Source organism: Taudactylus pleione, unplaced genomic scaffold (genome assembly GCF_031769625.1).
Source record: "Taudactylus pleione unplaced genomic scaffold, aTauple2 ptg000095l, whole genome shotgun sequence".
NCBI classification, from domain to species: Eukaryota; Metazoa; Chordata; class Amphibia; order Anura; family Myobatrachidae; genus Taudactylus; species Taudactylus pleione.
In genome coordinates this window covers 16,012,185-16,032,041 of record NW_028284497.1, presented here as the reverse complement: position 1 = coordinate 16,032,041, position 19,857 = coordinate 16,012,185, and the positions used below count along the sequence as shown (strand labels likewise).

Below are 19,857 nucleotides of genomic sequence, written 5' to 3'. Positions count from 1 at the left end.
ATCCGTACCTCTAATAGCTTTTGAGGTGTAGCCCCTTAAACACCATGCCCCCCCTCCAGAATTCTCTATGGAGAAATCCATTTTTTTAGATGCAGCCTTAATATAAGGGTACGACTTTGTCCTTATTATATATATGTGTGTAAGCACACAATACCGTTCCTACTGACCTGAAACTCAGCTCCACATCAATATCTTTGTTGTAGCGCAAGCAGAGAGCCTTTATATGTGCAGAAATGGGAGCCACTAACAGGAGCTGGGTAAGAACCCGAGTGCCGCCTGGTGGGATTCACCAGTAACTGTACTTGCCCCCCAATCTACTCTGGTGCAGCAGTATACACTGGAGTGCTCGCTGGTCGCCTCAGATGTATTTTCAGACTCCCAAACATGTGGGGAGCCAGCGTGCTGCGGCGGATTGTAACCGACTGTGGGAGATGCGGCAGTCTGATCAGAGGCAGAAGGGTGTCCCAGCTTCTGCTACACCACAAGCTGGGACACATGTGGCTGTGGACAGAGCTGGAATCTGACCTTTCTGCGCTAATCTGAATGAAGCCCATGCCACTCTAAAAGGTGGCTACACACTATACGATATATTGACCGATCATGTGATCCACAGCGGATTGTGTAGTGTGTACAGCAATGCAATATATTGTTACATCACATCGCCGCGTCACTGGGTCAACACATTGCCAGTTGTGTACCTAGCTTAAGACCCACTAATTGTGAGTCATAGGAGGCAGGAAAAGGAGGGTCATGGGGGGCAGAAGTGTGACGTGGGTGGTGGAGGGTTAATGTGGTCAGATAAAGCCATTACATGGGTAGGCAGTGGCAGAGACAGGGCTGGGTTGAGGGCCACGTGGGCCTGGAGCTAAAAATAACCAAGGGCCTATTTATGAGCAGCAGAGGAGGTGTGGCCAGTGCCATGTGGGCGTGTACACCCCTACACTTTACCCAATGTTTCCCTAAATATGTCAAAGAAAAAATGCTTAATTTTATGAGGTAATTAGAAATATAATTTTAATACCTATGATTTATGGCTGACCGTGTGGAGAGCAGTTGGCCAGTCAACTTCATGTTGTCATGACAATGGACCTATTTTTATGTGGAGGCCTGGAGCTGTAGCTCCATCTGCCCCATTGTTAATCTGACCCTGGGTAGAGCAGAATGGAGATCCGAGAAGTCCGGGATGACGAGGCCTCCAGGCTCTGGACAGATCTTACCATTCCTGGACTGTCCTGAGAATTTCCAGATGAGTGGTAACCCTGCCCGGTGGACAACAGACTTTTAGTATTACGACCCTGCAGCTTGGAATGTAATGCTCCCGGCTGCAGAGCTACAGACTTTGGAATATATTACACATTTCATATATTAAATGCTCCACATACAAAGTATACTATCCACTTTAAATACATGTTGAGTTCATCAGAAAGCAATGCAGTTGCTGAAACGTCACATTAAATTTGATTGTGCACTGCCAATTTTTTTGGGGGGGTTGATTTTGTGAGCTGCCTCATTGGTCATCTATTTCATTTAATTTGTTGAAGGCAACAGGAACAATTATATAGGAATCATCAAAACCGTGATATTGTATTTTATATATTGTGTTCGAATGAGGCCATTGAGCCATTGGTGAGCCATACAAGTTTAAAAAGGGGTATAACCACACCTATGTGTTGCCCTGAGGACACAGCCCATGTGGGGCTGGAGCATGCCAGTGACCATACCTGCAAGAGGCAGGCATGGCTTTCAGACTGTGTTTGCAGAGTAGTTGCCCCGTTAGATAGGATTGATGAAGGGAGATAGTGCCCTGAATTGGGGGCTAGGCTGTTTTATTGTGGTCAATACCATAGAAACGTCTATATATATATATATATATATATATATACACTGTATATACAGTCAGGTGCATAAATATTGGGACATTGACAGAATTTTCATTTTTTTGGCCTCTATTCACCACCACAATGGCTTTGAAATAAAACAAACAAGATGTGCTTTAACTGCAGACTTTCAGATTTAATTTGAGGGTAATTACATCCAAATCAGGTGAACGGTGTAGGAATTACAACGGTTTCTATACATGCCTCCCACTTTTTAAGGGGCCAAAAGTAATGGGACTATCAACTCAAAAGCTATTTCATGGACAGGTGTAGGCTGTTCCCTCGTTATTTTATTATCAATTAAGCAGATAAAAGGTCTGGAGCTGATTCTAGGTGTGACATTTGCATTTGGAATCAGTTGCTGTCGACTCTCAATATGAGATCCAAAGAGCTGTCACTATCAGTGAAGCAAGCCATCATTAGGCTGAAAAATCAAAACAAACCCATCAGAGAGATAGCAAAAACATTAGATGTGGCCAGATCAACTGTTTGGAACATTCTTAAAAAGAAAGAATGCACCGGAGAGCTCAGCAACACCGGAAGACCACGGAAAACAACTGTGGTGGATGATAGAAGAATTATTTCCCTGGAGAAGAAAAACCCCTTCACAACAGTTGGCCAAATCAAGAACACTCTCCAGGAGGTAGGTGTATATGTGTCAAAGTCAACAATCAAGAGAAGACTTCACAAGAGTGAATATAGAGGGTTCACCACAAGATGTAAACCATTGGTGAGCCACAAAAACAGGAAGACCAGATTAGAGTTTGCGAACAATATCTAAAAAAGGCATTACAGTTCTGGAACAACATCCTATGGACAGATGAGACAAAGATCAACTTGTACCAGAGTGATGGGAAGAGAAGAGTATGGAGAAGGAAAGGAACTGCTCATGATCCAAAACATAACACCTCATCAGTGAAGCATGGTGGTGGTAGTGTCATGGCGTGGGCATATATGGCTGCCAATGGAACTGGTTCCCTTGTATTTATTGATGATGTGACTGCTGACAAAAGCAGCAGAATGAATTCTGAAGTGTTTCGGGCAATATAATATGCTCATATTCAGTCAAATGCTTCAGAACTCATTGGACGGCGCTTCACAGTGCAGATGGACAATGACCCAAAGCATACTGCAAAAGCAACCAAAGAGTTTTTAAGGCTAAAAAGTGGACTGTTATGCAATGGCCAAGTCAATCCCCTGACCTGAATCCGATTGAGCATGCATTTCACTTGATGAAGACAAAACTGAAGGGAAAATGCCCCAAGAACAAGCAGTAACTGAAGACATTTGCAGTAGAGGCCTGGCAGAGCATCACCAGGGATGAAACCCAGCTTCTGGTGATGTCTATGCGTTCCAGACTTCAGGCTGTAATTGCCTGCAAAGGATTTGCAACAAAGTATTAAAAAGTGAAAGTTAGATTTAGGATTGTTTAGTTTGTCCCATTACTTCTGGCCCCTTAAAAAGTGGGAGGTACATATAAAAACCGTTGTAATTCCTACACCGTTCACCTGATTTGGATGTAATTACCCTCAAATTAAATCTGAAAGTCTGCAGTTAAAGCACATCTTGTTTGTTTCATTTCAAAGCCATTGTGGTGGTGAATAGAGGCCAAAATATGAAAATTCTGTCATTGTCCCAATATTTATGCACCTGGCTGTATATATATACACATATATATATATATATATATATTCCACAACAGCTGGTATTATTCCTTTGATTTATATTTATTACTTATATGACAGACATATCATAGATACAAGTAGCTAGTGATCCTATTCACAACTACACTTTTGTATTAATTAAAATATTTTGTATATATAATATATGGTTGCACGGATTGCACTGACACTTTCATTACACTAGCTTATATCCAGCTCCCATTCCCTCTCTTTTTTATTGATTTTATCTTTGTTTATATTCTTTTAGATTAATGCACACTTCTAGATTGACACCCACTATTGTATGATTTTATTTATTTTCTACCTTATAAGCACTATCTGTCGCTGTACACCAAGTTCACTTAAAAAAAAATTATATATATATATATATAAATACAGTATATGTATATAGATATGTGTGTATATATATATTGTATATATATGTATATATGGGGGGATCCGGTCAAAATCCCAACAGTTGGGATGCCAGCGCCAAAATCCCAACACCTGTCAGAATCCCAGCGCCAGCTCCCCGACGGCCAGCATCACGACAGTAAGAGCTGGGGTTGGGGGAGGGTTAGGCACTAGGGGGAGATGCCAGGGTCGTTTGCTATGAGTGCCAGGTCATGAAAGGTGGGACTGTCCTAGAAAAACTGAGACTATGGAGTGTGGGGTTGCTGCTATGGGTGCTACGTACCCCGCTTTTTACACGAGTGTACCCCTGGATTCCAGGACCCCATTAATGTGGGAAACTGTGTTACTAAATGGCCGAGAACTCCCACCTATTATAGACTAGGGGAGTGAGTTAACCCATGTATCCATAGAAAACTTCTCCCAGGTATGAGTGAGTCTCACCATAAAGGGGCGCACTTATGTGGTGGTCGCCACAGTTGGCCCTAAGCTGCCCTACCCTATCCTATCATATTGGGACACAATATCCCAGGATTTGATGAGCTCATAAAGGAACCACAGAGACAACGCCAATGTAAAGTCTCCAAGGCCCTACCTTGGGAAAGGGAGAAGAGTGGAAAAGGCCAGTCCTCTTTGGAGAAGGAACGTCTTACTCATTGACGTCTGGCCAATATTAAGTGATGACAGCCCCAGTCCGGATTGGGATATGCTGCCAGATGACATAGACCTGCAAACTTTTGCCCGAGACCAACAAAATGATGCTGCCCTCGGGAATGCCATGGCTAGTGTCATAGAAGTTAATGGCATCGTAAAAATTGCCTACCCACCAGAGGGCAATCCGCATTTTGTCCTTAAAGTCGATCTACTATATAGAGTCAAAGTGGAGCAAGGGATGAAGATTGAGCAGTTGTTGGTACCCAGGGTACATATACCACTAGTGTTGCGAGCCGCTCATAACCATCTTTGGGGAGGTCATCTCGGAGAAAACACTGGAAAGTATTCTGCTCCGATTCTTTTGGCCAGGAATCACGGATTAAGTAAAAGGATTCTGCCAATGGTGTCCCGTGTGCCAGAAGACCAGTCCAAGGCCTTATCTGAGAGCACCACTAGTGCCAGTGCCTATTGTTGGGGTACCATTTGACCGCATTGCAATGGATCTTGTTGGTCCACTGGAAATATCAAAGCGGGTTAACCAGTATGTTTTAGTAATCCTGGATTACGCCACCCACTATCCAGAAGTGATACCCTTAGTTACTGCTGGAGGTTTTAGAATATAGGGCCTGATTCAGAGCCGGACGCTATTTGCGCTCGCTTGTTCAGAAAAAAGGGGTGGCTATTCAAATGAACCGTTCGCTCTTTGTGGTCTGTTCACGCCTCTAGGTCTGAACCAGCAAACAAAACTTGCGGTCGTTTTTTTGAAAACTACGCCCCCTGGCCGCTCGCATCCTACGTCATGTCCGCTATTTATTAGATTAATCGAGTACATCGACCAGCATATGAACTGCTCGCTATTCTTGTGGTTGGTTTTTCCTACCACAATCTTGCGAGCAGTTCTGACTATAAAATAACCCAGTGACGTGGTCAATGACGCTGCTGTATTAATTATGCAAACCCATAAAACGCCCGTTTTGACCTTTAAGCACGCCTGCGTTCTGATCTCCACTCCCTGTTTTCAAGCACCTTCCCCTGTTACCACCCACATACGCCTCCTCCTGTCACTCAAAATAGCAGGCATACGCTATTTAGCGAACAAACGATTTTCGGCCGCACTGACTGGTTCGCGCATGCGTATTACGATCCGTACGCATGCGCAGTTGTGCAAACATCGCTCGGAACGAACGAGCGGCCGCTTACGAGCGGCTCTGAATCAGGCCCATAGAACATTCTCATAATTGCAACTGTATCCATTTTACTCAGCAGCAATGATATTTGATACATTTAATTAACATTTGTTGCAATTGGAGACAGCAATAAAAGAGATACATTTTCACTCCCTCGGAGATATAGAACCAGCCACTTGGTATTAACCTGACACAGTTTCAATTACAGTTATAAATTATAGTAGAAATTTCCATTATACTATTGAAACCAGTACAATTTACTATTTAAACATCAATGCAACAGTACTGAAATTATGTCTTATTAAGAAATAAATGGACACTCACACATTAAAAAAAATTATATTCTTTTATTTTAATCACTTTTTCTATTTCATGTATACACAATTCTTACTATATTTTAACCCAAAACTTTGCGTTGCTTATATATTGCTTGAACATTTTAAGCAAAAGAATAAAAGTTATATTTTAATGTAGTGCACCAGGTACAGATTCCTTTGTTACTCTTCTTTCTAGATTATAATTATTTGGATTTGTGGTAGCACCCCCACTGTGAATACTAATTAAGGAATATTTATATTTGGGGAATTTTTCTTGATATTAGAAAAATTGTGATTTATTTTCCTATGCAACAGTTTTTTCATTTATTTTTTTTTTGCTACATTATACGTGAAGTACCCCAGTCTTCTTTTGGAAGACAGCCTAGAGGCGTTCTGGATACTTTTAAAAGAAGGCTGGGAACAGCAGAAGGTGGAGGAACCAGATGTCGTGGAATTCATTAGAACACTATATGAATGACTGTAAAAAAATAAGTCCTATTGTGCGAGAAAATCTTATAGAGGCTCGAAATGAGCCTATGATGTTTCTGCGCAAGTATGGAAGTTACAGTACGTCCAGGGGACAAAGTTTTACTCTTAGTACCGACACAAGAGAGCAAGTTGTATGCCCATTGGCATAGGCCCTACGAAGTGGTGGAACCTGTAGGACCAGAAAATTACTGTGTAAGGCAGCCAGGAAGGAGACATGCAGAGCAGATATACTATGTCATCTTGTTCAAACCCTGGCATGAAGAAAGTCCAGACCGTGTAATTCTCGCTAGACCGCTCGGATGTCGCACTGGCTCTTTGAGAGATACGTTGTCCATCGAGTGGCAGGGAAAAGAACAACCCGGCATCGACAAAATAAAGACTAAAGGGTGTCGGCCGTCACCAAGGAATATGCATGCTTCCCCAATGTGCAGTGTCTGCTAAGATGCAGTGTCTGTTGCCATTAAAGACATTGCTTTACCGAGTACCTGCCTGCCTGAGTCCTCATTTCTACTCCCCGTGTTACATTATATATATATATATATATATATATATATATATCTGAAATCCGAACACCCCCCCCCCGATTCGGGCCAGGAACCGAGTCCAGCTTGGGTTTTCCAGCCAGACTCGGTTCCCGAAACAAGGCAAAACGTCATCATCTAACTCGTCGGATTCTCCCTGGTTTTTGATTCTATAAAGGTCCCATGATCGCCGACATTTTTAATTCTGGCTGCAGAGTTAGGGAGCTGGGAGCTTGTGTTGTGTGTTACTTATTTGTTATAAAAAATAATAAAATACTGCTGGCTGGCTACTGTGAAGAGGGACGGAGGGGGCTGGGAGCTATTGCTGACGCTGACCATAGGTACTGGCTGGCTGGCTACTGTTGTCCATATACAATACATAGGGGCTGGTTGGCTACTGTTGTCCTTGTCCATATAGGGGCTGGCTGTAGAGCTGTGTTGTCCAGGGGGTGGTCTGTCCTTCAGGGGTGCTCTCTTCACCCACCCCCATTGTGAAAAGCTGCCATTTTGATGAAGAGAAGCAGTAAGGGTATGGGAGGCTCCAGGGATAGATGTGTTTACTGTGTGGATTGGGGGATTAGATTTGGCCAGTTGAGAATCTATCATGGTATTAAAATCCCCACCAAGAATAATATGTCCCTGCGCTACCCTGCCAATATGTCAAAAAATAGAGTCAAAGAATTGGGTCTGGTCCTGATTGGGAGGCATATACTGATATTCGAGTCAGGACTTCTCAGCGAAGAGTACCATTAAGTAATGCCCCTCTGGATCAGATACAGTTTTAGTGTGTACAAACGGGATGTTGCTGTGAATCAAAATAGCAACTCCACATTTCTTACTGGCGGGTGATGCATAGAAGGTCTGTGAAAACTGCTTACCTCGGAGCTGGGAGTGGGGACCTGTGAAGTGCGTCTCCTGAAGGAAAACAATGTCAGCCTTTCTCACCAACAGGCACCCAGGATAACCGGGTTTATCTTAGAGTAGTTGAGCTTGTTCACATTTATGGATAACACAGACATGGGAAAGCATAAAAAAAGGTCAGTATGCGCAGAGTATAGGTAGACCCTGAATAACAAGACACCTAGAGAACCATCCAAAAAGAAAGAAAAAAGGGGAATATGAAATGCAGAGTGAGGAGAGGAGAAGAAGATAAGAAAAGAGGAGGGCCCGTTAGGGCGTAATCCTTGAAGAGTGGATCCCTTTGAGGGACCGCCAGTGAAACACAAAACTTAAGAACTATTGCCATCAATAAAGGGAGCATGGCGGTAGTGGTAGGACTATACAACATGGCCAAGACTGCCTGGTCCCTAAGAGAACTCGGCGTAAGCCAACACATTTAAACTAAATCCCCAAAAAAGAAGGGATGAAATACCTGTCACATCAATAAGGGAGGGAGGGGGAAAATAGGGAAGGAAAGAGGGGGAAAAGAGGGGGGGGAGGGAGTGGGAGAAGAAAAAAAAAGAATATACAAAAATATAACCAATTGCAGATAAGAATTAAATCAGTGCAAAAATATTAGAACAAATAAAGAATATTGGACTATTAGACAAAAGGGCAATAGAGAGAACATGGTCTCCCTGTATCAGTGGTAGTCATAAACTGACAATATACCTCAGTTAGAGGGTAGATAGGAGGGTCCAGTAGTAGGCCGTTGAGAATCAGGTGGGAGCACCATCTTCAGGTCAGTATGCATTATGTCTTTTATTATATATTTTGATGAAACTCACCCCAGCTTCACAAGGGAGCAATTTCATCTCACCAAATCCCCCTGCATCTCATAACAACCTAGGCCACGTCAACACAGTCCCCTGTATCTCACCACAACCCCCTGCTTCTCACTCCTGCCCCCTGCATCTCACCAGTGTCACCACAACTCCCACTGCTGCTGCCCTGCAGCTGGCTGGGACTCGGCCACTGGGATGTGCTGGGAAGGGCAGGATGAGCGATTTGTATTGCAGTTAGCATAAGCATTATCAGCAGCATGTCTCTGTGCATGGGGTACCTGTGCATATTTCCACAACCTCCATGCGCACCTCTCCCCAGCTGCCGAACATGGCAATGAGTAATGTCCTCTTTGCCCATTATACTCTGTATTTCCTGGGCTTCCTGTTGAGCTTCTGGTATGTAGGTACTTATGCCTACAGAACTTTTATACTGGAGAGACTACGCTACATATAGCCTTTTGTGTAAAGCTTCCTTCCCTTATCACCATTTCTTGTGGTGGTGAGTGTGTAGGACAAGTAAAGTAATAGTCTGTCTGGGTGGAAGCACAGAGCTTTCTAGACTCCCCTTTGACTGAAGAAAAGTTGGATTTTGCTATATCCTCCTTTCCCAATAACTAAGCCCCTGGGGTAGATGGTATCCTTCTTGAAACATATAAGACCTTTACGCAGTTCTTTATACCCCATTTTTACAAACGTATTGTCAATTGTTAGAGGCAAGCTCGCTACCATCTTCCATGTCCGAGGCTCTTATAGTCATCATCCTCAAGTCTGGGAAGGACCCGCTCCAGGTGGATTCTTACCATCTTATCTCACTTTTGACCATGGAAATACAAATCCTAGCCAAATTATTAGCTATTCAGTTGAATACTGTTATTACTCAGGTGGTCCACTCTGACCAAATGAGTTTATGCCTGGCAAGTCCACTGTTCAGAATTTGCAATGGTTGTTTTCATACCTGCAGGCTGCACATTCTGCTGAGATGAGGGCCGTGATTGGTGTCCCTGGATGCTGCTGAGGCCTTTGACTTGGTGGAGTGGCCTTATTTATGGGAAGTGTTACGTAGACTTGGGTTTGGAGCTACCTTTTTATGCTGGGTTCAGCTGCTGTATTCCTCCCTGATTGCTCGTGTCATGGTTAATGGGTTAACCGTTCAATCATTTCCCCTGGGTCATGGTACTAGGCAGGGGTGCTCCTTGTCACCTACACCATTTGCTCTTACTATCGAACCCCTAGCTTGTTACATATGTGCCCACTTGGGCATTCTTGGTCTTCAAATGGGTGATACGATGGACACATTTGCCTTGTACGCAGAAGATATGCTTCTATTTCTATCAGATGCTTCCTTGTGTAATTTGTTGGGCCCCGTGAATATGTTTGGACTTTATTCTGGCCTAATGATTAATTGGAGCAAATCCACTATTTTGTTAATTAGGGACTCGCACACAATTGCTCAAACCCTGGCTCATTCTTTCCAATTAACTGATTGTTTTAAATACTTTGGTGTCAGGGTATCGCGCATGCCTGAGGACTACGTTCGTTTTAATTTCACACCCACCACTGAGATGTTTAACAGGAAAATACCCTTATAGATGAAACTACCCCTTAGTTTGACTGGCAGGATAAATTTGTTTAAAATTATTATGCAGCCCAAATATCTTTATATACTCCAACATTCTCTTCTTTTGGTTGAGGTGTCGTAAAGTTAGAATTAAACTCTTTACTCTATGCAGGCCCAAGGGTGATGGTGGTCTGGCCTTGCCTGAGCTTAATTTGTATTGTCTGGCGGCGTAATTGGCCCATTTAGTTAGCTGTAATGGTGGGGGTCTCTCTCTGGCTAACTCCGCTGCAGTTTCTCCTTGTTGGGAAACGTAAAAGGACATACGCCCTCATTATGAATCAGGCAATTGACATTTGGAGGGCTGCAAATGACCTGCTTGGTCCGCAGGGATGAGACTCTGATTTGCCATTGTGGGACAATAGGGGATTCCCTGAGCTGGACAGTTTTGATGGCAAGACATTCTGGCCTCTTTATGGCGTGACCTCCTTAGGTCACATATATCAGGACACCTTGCTTAAAACCTTTGATCAGATTAAATCTGAACTCAGTGTGCCTAACTCAGGCTTTTTTTCGTTATTTGCAGTTACATCATGCCCTAAATGCCCAGTTCGGAGACTCTCCTCCCTCTTGATTCTTGATTCTCCTGTTAAGAATATACTGCTCTCTGTGGCCACCTACAGAGTGGTGTCTGCTATTTACTCTACTCTCAATGCACGTCCTCTATGGCCCTCAAGAAGTCTCTGAGGCCTAGATGGGCGGCTGTCTTGGGGACTCTATCAGATGAACAGTTGTGCTTGGTTGCACTCGGGATGCTACTGCCTGTGTTCACTACCAACAATACATTTTTTTAGTTATCATATAATACACTATACTCCGCTCAGTCTCTTTAATATGGGGCTTTGGGCAGATTCTTCATGCTGTTGATGTGGGTTGGCTGAGGCATCTATCTAGCGAGCATCCTTTTGCCAATCACTGCTATAACATCTGAGTACAAAGGGGCTGATACAAAGATGGTCGCAAAATGAGTGTAGATTAAAAAACAGAGCACAAAAAAATTCACACACAAAAAAGCAGAGCTTGAGATGTGCTCTTGTCGACAAGAGTGGATCATTTCTCCCTCTTTTTTTGCAATAGTAGCTGCATATGCGTCTGGTTATGCCAAACACATGCCACAGACTCTTACATCCAACTTGCGCCCATGTTGCAAACCATTTGTTTTATACTGTATGTAGCAAATTAGGCATCAATTAATTACAAAGATCTCTGTAATATAGCACAAACCACTCCCAGTCTCATGCACACAAAACCAAAAGAAAAACAATTAGTTTAAACAAGCTCACAAAAGCATAATCAATGACTTAGTGAAGAAGAAGGCAGCAAGCATTGTCAGCAGAGTGTCCACAAACAGTCAATCACAAGAAGCTAACTGCTGGAGGACATTATCATCAGACCAGATGCAAATAATACAGCTTTCCCAGGCACATATGTCTATTTTTCCCAGTCTGCACGTGTTCGCAAATGGGTAAATACACTTTTTTTTTATTATTCAACAATTTTGATTTTATTGGCATAAGAAAACATAACAAACAATTCCATGGCAAATAATCTTCAGCATAGTAAAGACGCATAAATCTGCAAGTGGTGATACCCAATCAGGTGACTGGAGCACACAGTAATGCATCTAATCAAACAGAGAGTCAGGGTACTACAAAAGGTAGTACCCTAGCAGCAATTTTAAATCAACACTGATTAATTATGATACATAGAAAATAGAGATAAAGAATTAAATAATAAATGTTAAAACTAAATTAAACCCCTATCCCTATCCCCCTCCCCCTCTGAATCTCAGTGCCGCATAAAGCTCACTATAAAATGATCAAAAAAGAAACCATGAAGTAGTTTCAAAAATCTTAACTATGTGAGATTGTGTTTCCTTGTCTAAAGATTCTATAAATACACCTAATTTTTTGTGAAAGCGAACAACTCCAGTCTCAATATGTGGTAATGCAGCTTTCCTATATAAGAGTTGATTCATCGCGGATTATACCGCTGACAAAAACTAGATTGCAGGAATCTACGATCTGCAAACTCTCTTTGTTCTAGGGAATAGGATTGCCACCTAGCAACAGCTGGTGGGGTTAGGTGCAAGCCTCCCGACTAGCACAGAAAAGGTAAAGTGAAAAATCTTTCACTTACCTTCTTCACAGCCGTGGTGGAGCGGGGCACAGGAGACCCGCGGGTTGCGGGTTATGGGCGCCGATGAGCACGCACTGCATACATCACAGACACACGCACACTGGGCATGAGCGCCCTCTCATTATAAAAAGCAGAGCCACACCCCCCTGCTAGATTTTACAGAAGCTGACAGATGGCAATCCTGACTAGAACAAGAGAGAGGTTGGGAAATCACCCTAATTCCTGTAACCTAAGAACAAAGGAGACAGGAGACTATGTTGATGCACAAACAAACACGTTTACTAGCAACAAGCAAACTGTAGCATAATATAATCAGGAAAGCAACTGGGAATAGTGGAATAACAATCTACTATGTTGCATTGAAACTGGAACATAGGGCTTGATTCAGACGATGTTTGCCCACTGGGCATGCGCACGACGGATCCGGCTCCGTCGCGCGAATGCGCGAGACACAGCTAGCTCCGGGTGCTCCGTCGCTCCAGGTCTCGCACCAAAGGGGGCGATCTGTGGATGGTAATTGACAGCTCGCCCCGTTTGGTAGGCGGGCAGGGGGGGTGGCTGGCCAAACGGAGGCGTTCCCGAAGGAACGCCTGCCGTTTGTGGGCGGCCCCACTGACATCACCAGTGATGTCAGTGGGAGAGCTTCCGGCTCTATTAGAGCTAGAAGCTCTCTGGGGCTTGCGGCCACGAGACCCTACCACAAGGGTCTCGTCGCAAGCCCGATGGTCGCGATGGTCTTGATCATCGCGACCATCAACCTGGCTGCTCGCAATAGCTGTGGGTGGTCACCCACAGCTAAGCGAGCGGCCAGGAGGACGAACAAAAAAAAACAACTCCCTGATTCAGAGCGAGCGCTCGTTCAGAGCATCCGTCTCTGAATCAGGACCATAGCCTTAAACTCCTGCGAACTTGCGGTGACTGTAGAAAAAGCTACTTCTGATCCTTAGGTAGCTGTGACTGCTGCTGCTTCTTCTGAACATTTGGAGCACCTGAAAGTAAAGGAGAGGCCAAGTATAACTAATAACTGACATTAGAGCTTAAAACCAGTAGACCTAGCAAGGTATAGGGTGGGTTGGGTGTGAGCTGTTGCTTGGTGGCAATCCTATTCCCTAGAACAAAGAGAGTTTGCAGATCATAAATTCCTGCAAACTAGTGTTTGTTTGTCAGGAGGCTTGCCACCTAGCAACAGCTGGTGGGTAGACTACCACATACCTGGTGGTTGCTCTAGGGAATTCTATCCTTTACATATCGGAAGGCCTCCAATAGTGTTTAACGAAGGTACGAGTGGAAGACCAATGAGCGGCTTGCATTATGGACTGTAATGGCAAGCCTCTAGCTGCTGCCGGAGTGACAGCAGCACCATGAAGGAAGTGACCCTTGAAGTGGGAGGTGTCTATCCCTGAACTCTGCATAGCAGAAACTATCCAACGCCTGATTGTGGAAGGTCTAGCGGGACAAAAGAGTTACGGCAACTGATTCCAAATGCAAATGTCACACCTAGAATCAACTCCAGACCTTTTACCTGCATAATTGATAATGAAATAACGAGGGAATAGCCCACACCTGTCCATGAAATAGCTTTTGAGTTGATAGTCCCATTACTTTTGGCCCATTAAAAAGTGGGAGGCACATATAGAAACCGTTGTAATTCCTACACCGTTCACCTGATTTGGATGCAATTACCCTCAAATTAAATCTGAAAGTCTGCAGTTAAAGCACATCTTGTTTGTTTCATTTCAAAGCCATTGTGGTGGTGAATAGAGGCCAAAATATGAAAATTCTGTCAATGTCCCAATATTTATGGACCTGACTGTATAACACAAAATAAATAAACCAGTCGGCGCTATTTTACCCAAAGGAGAGTATAGAATAAATATATTAAGATCGATTCAGCAGCTGTTCCTGATAAACTCTGCTGTTTCTCAACAAAAGGATAGCAACAAAAAAATATATAAGGAACCAATCGCAATATGGGGTGGGTCCTTGCAAGTACTTGGAAAGATTGCAGGGACCCACTTAGGAAGCCTGCAGTTCCATCGTGCACCGCTTTGGTGGTTACAGCCTATCCGCTCTGCTGTGTTACTTCCAGTGGACTTGGAACCTCATCAGCATACAGCTACCCGCTCACCCTCCTATAGCAATTGCAGGAGTTACAGGAGCTGACACACGTGCCTGGCGCACACAACGCTCCCCGCTGGGTAGAGACATCAGTCTCATCGGGCTATGTGAACTGAGTCGCCAGCAATTAGCAAGGACACGAAAGCCAGGGACAACAGTACTAGAACGGCTCCAAAACTTCACCTATACATGCTGCATTGTAAGCAGCCCTACATCATTTAACCTGCTTTTTGTAATCATTCTAATGGAATTTATGTGACTAATACTAGTGCATACCAATGGAGACATTGGACCTCATTCAGAGTCGGTCGCAAGCGCTGAGTGCTCGCAACCGACTCGATGTTTTGGTCCTGCGCACACGCAGTGGACGCACTGCGCGTGCGCAAGCCCCGGAGCGAGAGAGAAACTCTCTCGCTCCAGAGCTCACTACAAAAGGGGCGGCTGTCGATGTTGATCGACAGCTCGCCCTGTTTTGTAGGTGGTTTGTGGGCGGCCGCACTGACATCAGCAGTGATGTCAGTGGGGATCTTCCTGCTCGATCAGAGCAGGAAGCTCCCTGGGACTTACGGTTGCCAAGCCCCGATGGTCGCGATGGTCTTGACCTTCGCGACTATCACCCTGGTCGGTCGTTAAGCTGTGGATGGTAACCCACAGCTTAGCTAGCGACCAGGAGGCCGCACAGAAAAAAAAAGAAGCGCCCGCCCTCATTCAGAGAGAGCGATCGCTTCTTGCGACTGCCTCTGAATGAGGGCCTTTGTTTCTTATTTGAAGGAAACCTTTTTCCACATATTTCTACTAAGTGGATGCCACATTATTTTCCCTTTTGCAATACGTTTGGAACTTTGTATCAATACAATTCATATTAGAGGATTTCTTTGGATCATCTATTTGTGTCATTGGAACATTTAACATTATTTTCCGCATAGGAAGTGTTGTGTGTTTTATTAAAATGTTGAATACCATCTCTACATGAGCATATTGCTTATTTTTTTTATCATATGTAATATTATAATACTGGTACCTATACATTTATGTTATTGTATATTACAGGTTTAATAAATTGTAAATTTTTCACTTTACTTTTTTTTGTGTGCATACATATTGCGATTGGTATAGCGCAGATTCTTATATATTTTTTAGTCTCTGGACATGCCTAGGGGAAGTTTGGGACCCTTGCGGAGAGGAGTGATCAAGGGGAACCAAATTCTGGAGGGCCAGACGGTGTATACTAGAATGAGTTGAGATACATTGTCCGCTTTGATCTTGTGGAGACCTTCAATAGCATGGCAGGAGGCGAAAGGCATAAGGAAAAAAAAGGTCTGTCCTTGGGAAACACATCGTGCCCATTTGCATGGCCCCTTGAGTCTAGATTCTGGAGATAAAGGTTGAAATTTGATTGTTTGAGGGCGTTGCAAACAGTTCTACCTGTGGTTGACCAAAGGTCTTCACAATGCTGAGAAAAACCTCTAGTTTTAGAGTTGCACAATCCAGTGTGAGTTTTTTCCTGGATAAGGAATGGGCTTACTTGTTTAGCTCTCCTGAAATGTATATTTCGCACAGGAGTATGGATCGCTTCACCGCCCAGTTCCAGATGTCTATTGCCTCTTGGCAGAGAATGAGGGATCAAGAGCCCCCCATTCTGTTGAGATAAGAAACCCCAGTCCTGTTGTCTAGGCAGAGCTGGACCGATATCTCCTGGGAATTCATTGGGACTAGTGCAGAAAGAGCTGACCTGGCAGCCCTCAACTCCAAGAGATTGATATAAGCTGTCAACTCTTGAGCGGACCACCTTTCCCTTAATACTGTGTGTTTTATATATGCTCCTCAGCCCGAAAGAGACACGTCTGACGTGATGCCTATGTCCGGTGGAGGAGGAAGCAGAAGTCTGGGAGAGGGTAGGGGAAGGGCTGTCTAACTGCAGATCTCTCTGTGAAGTATGGGATCTAAGAGGATTTTGTCCATCCAATCACAACCCTGACGAAGGAGAGCTGAGAGACGAATCTAGGAAAATGCCTACATACTAGGGGAGCATGGAAAAAAACTGGATCCAAGGCTCTCATTTTGCCAATAACTTTGGCCAAATCCCTCATCGAGAATTGGTGTTTGAGAGTTTGAGATACAAAGTCTTGAATATCCACTTTCTTGTGGAACTACTATTGATAAAGAAGGGGTATTTATCAAGAATCCCAGAAAAACTATTAATTGGGAAGGGGTTAGATTTATGGTAAACCCTAGATTTCGTAGAAGCAACAGTGTAAGCTCCTTGTGGAGTAAACAGAGTCCCGGTCCGTGTGGACCACCAGGAGATTGTCCAGGTAGATTATGCAGTGGTCTCCCATCTGACGAAGGTGTCCAATGTAAGGGGCACTGGATAGCCCGAAAACCATTACTGTCGACTGATAGAGGACACTTTTCCAGAGGAATCTTAAGAGCCTCCTGTGATTTGGATGCATTTGAATTGTGTGAAAGGCCTCTTTGAGGTCTATTTTGGTACAAAAATCATTCTTTGCGAGCAGGACAGGTACATCTGCTAAGCCCTCCGAGGTTTTATGTACTGGTTTAAGGATTTGACATTTAAAACCAGTTTGCATGAATTGTCCTGTTTTGTTGATGGGGAACAGGTGACTGATCCAGTCTCTCCTGGGAGGATCTGCCAACTCTATTTTGCCTAGCTGAAGGGCAAGGGATAGGACCCTATCTAACAAAGCCGTTATTTGGGATAAACCTGACATAGAAACTGGAAAAGTGGGAGGGACAAACCTTTTTCCACAATCCTTAGCAACCACCTGTCTGTGGTGATCTGTCTCCAGGAAACTATTGTTTGGGAAAGACACGGAGGAGGAAGCGAAGGTAACTGACTTACCATAGTTTCTGTCTTTCCTGGAGGAGTATGCATTGCCGGACCCTGTGCCTCTCACGATCCGTATCCAGGAGAAGCCTCCTCAGGGAACTCTGGGAGTGCCCCGCTTGTCTGGGGTCGAACTGCTGGCTCCCTCAGAAAAACCCTCCTGACGAAAGGGTCGTTTGGAAGGCTGGGGGCCCTTAAGGTCTGCGAATGACTTTCGGGCTTATAGCAGACTTTCACTTCATCTATGAAGTCTGGGCCAAAAAGGTTGGAATCTGTTAAGTTAGGAACGGCTACTGGCCTTGGGGCTATATTAGTCAGACCTGCACTAACCAGCCAGCAAGTTCTACGGGAGTTGGATATGAAATCAAAAGTCTGGCCAATCATTAGGGTAGCCCTGCTGAAAGCTTTTAAGAGGGCCATCTTGGAAGCTACCAGGGAATCTAGCAAGCCCCCTCAGACCCATTCTTTTTACGCTTTGTCTAGGACAAATAACAGAGGACTAGCCGCATCCGAAACTTTAAGCTCAATTTTTATAAGTAATTTATCTATAGAATCACTCTAGGCCTTATCCCCAACAAGTTATGTAAGGACCTGATCCATCTCTGGGGCAACAGAGTGGGAATGTCAGGAATACCAATATGGTTGCGGAGAACCATCTCGTACTCCTTAATTAGAGCCGTTTTAAAGGCTAATTGGGCAAAATTATACACCTGTGACCGCTTGCTCAGGGCCCAGTGAGAGGAATTAATTTTTGATGGGGGCATTCTGCCGGCTAATGCTACCCAAGCCCTTTGTAAATCACTATACTCGTCTCTGCGAGAGGACGCGCTAGTCCTAGTTACCTCCTCCAACTCCCAATCTATTGGAGGGTAACTAGCGTCACTATGTGAGTGAGTCAGAGGAGGTGTGTGGTGGTGACTAGCCCCTTTATGAGTGCACTGTGGCGCGGACTGCCGGTCTGAGGCAGGAAATATGTGCCGGCCATGGGCGGGAGAGAGAGGTTTGCTATGGACCTTAGAGGTATTCCAGCTACAGGCAATACCTGGGAAAGAGATGTTTTGTCCTGAACAGGCATCTCTTGAAGAAACACAGTCAATATGTCTTTTTATAGGTGCATTTTCTCACCACTGAGAATCTGCAGAAGGGAAAGGAGTCTCTGCAGCCTGACTAATCTCCTCGTCTTCAGAGGTGTCCCTGCTGTCCTCCGACCTGACAGGGTTAATTAATTTTCTTCTTTTAAATATTATCTCCTCACCTGAGAAAGAACTACTAGCAGCCTCATCCAGGTTATGCCTAGAGAACTACTAGCAGCCTCATCCAGGTTATGCCTGTCTCTTTTACTGATGGATGGGGACACCAGCAGCATGTCTGTGGCAGATACAGACACTGTGTCCTCCAACTCGCTGAGGTAAAAGCTAGCAGGGGGCGTGGCTTAGCCTTTTATGCTGAGCGCGTGCACATGCCCAGCATACGCGTGCGTGACTGGCGTACGCGCTCATCGGCGCCCATAACCCGCTCTCCCCCCCGACTGTGGAGAAGGTAAGTGAAATATTTTTCACTTTACCTTCTCTGCGCTCGTCGGGAGGCTTGCACCTAACCCACCAGCTGTTGCTAGGTGGCAAACCTCCCAACAAACTAAAAGGAGGGGTGGCGACTGTCTATCAATGCTTTTTTGCCCAAAGTCACTGTAATTGTTAAAAAAGGGATGACTTCCAAGCTCCGACACTGTAAATTCCAGTTAGAAAAATTGGAACAGAGCATGGCCAAGGGATCTTTAGAGAGCCAAAGCTTAAGCTGGGTACACACCTAAAATATATATCGAGTGATCTGCAGATGATGGTTGTTCATACACACTGAGCAACCATCATCTGTCTTCTGGCTGCAGGTCCCACTGGTAGACGGTTGCATTGTGCCCCCCTCCCTCCGTGCGGCCTATGCTGCAAGTGCAAGGGCAGCAGAGGCAACATTGAGTTTATACACTAGATGATGTCACTGACATGTCGTCCGATCCGGCCAGATCGAACGACATATTGTCTAATGTGTACTGGCTATTACGTGGAGAAACATATACAAATCCCTATTAGGCATAGAAAATGTAGTACTAAGGGCCTGAAAGAAAAACATAGTACCCATGGGATCAAAAATATCTTTAATGGCAGATATTCCTTTAAGTCTCCATCATAAAAAAACACTATTTTCCAACCCTGGTCGGAAATTTGGATTACCCCAGAAGGTGGCATGTTTGGTGACCATGTGTCCGCGACCTAACTTTCGATTAATGGCTAGCCAAGTAGCA

At 44.4% G+C, this 19,857-nt stretch overlaps 1 pseudogene; it reads right to left on the bottom strand.

The window, feature by feature from the left end:
* Positions 1–17,655: 17,655 nt before the first annotated feature.
* LOC148526638 (uncharacterized) lies at positions 17,656–19,590 on the bottom strand (annotated as a pseudogene).
* Between the last annotated feature and the right edge of the window lie 267 nt (positions 19,591–19,857).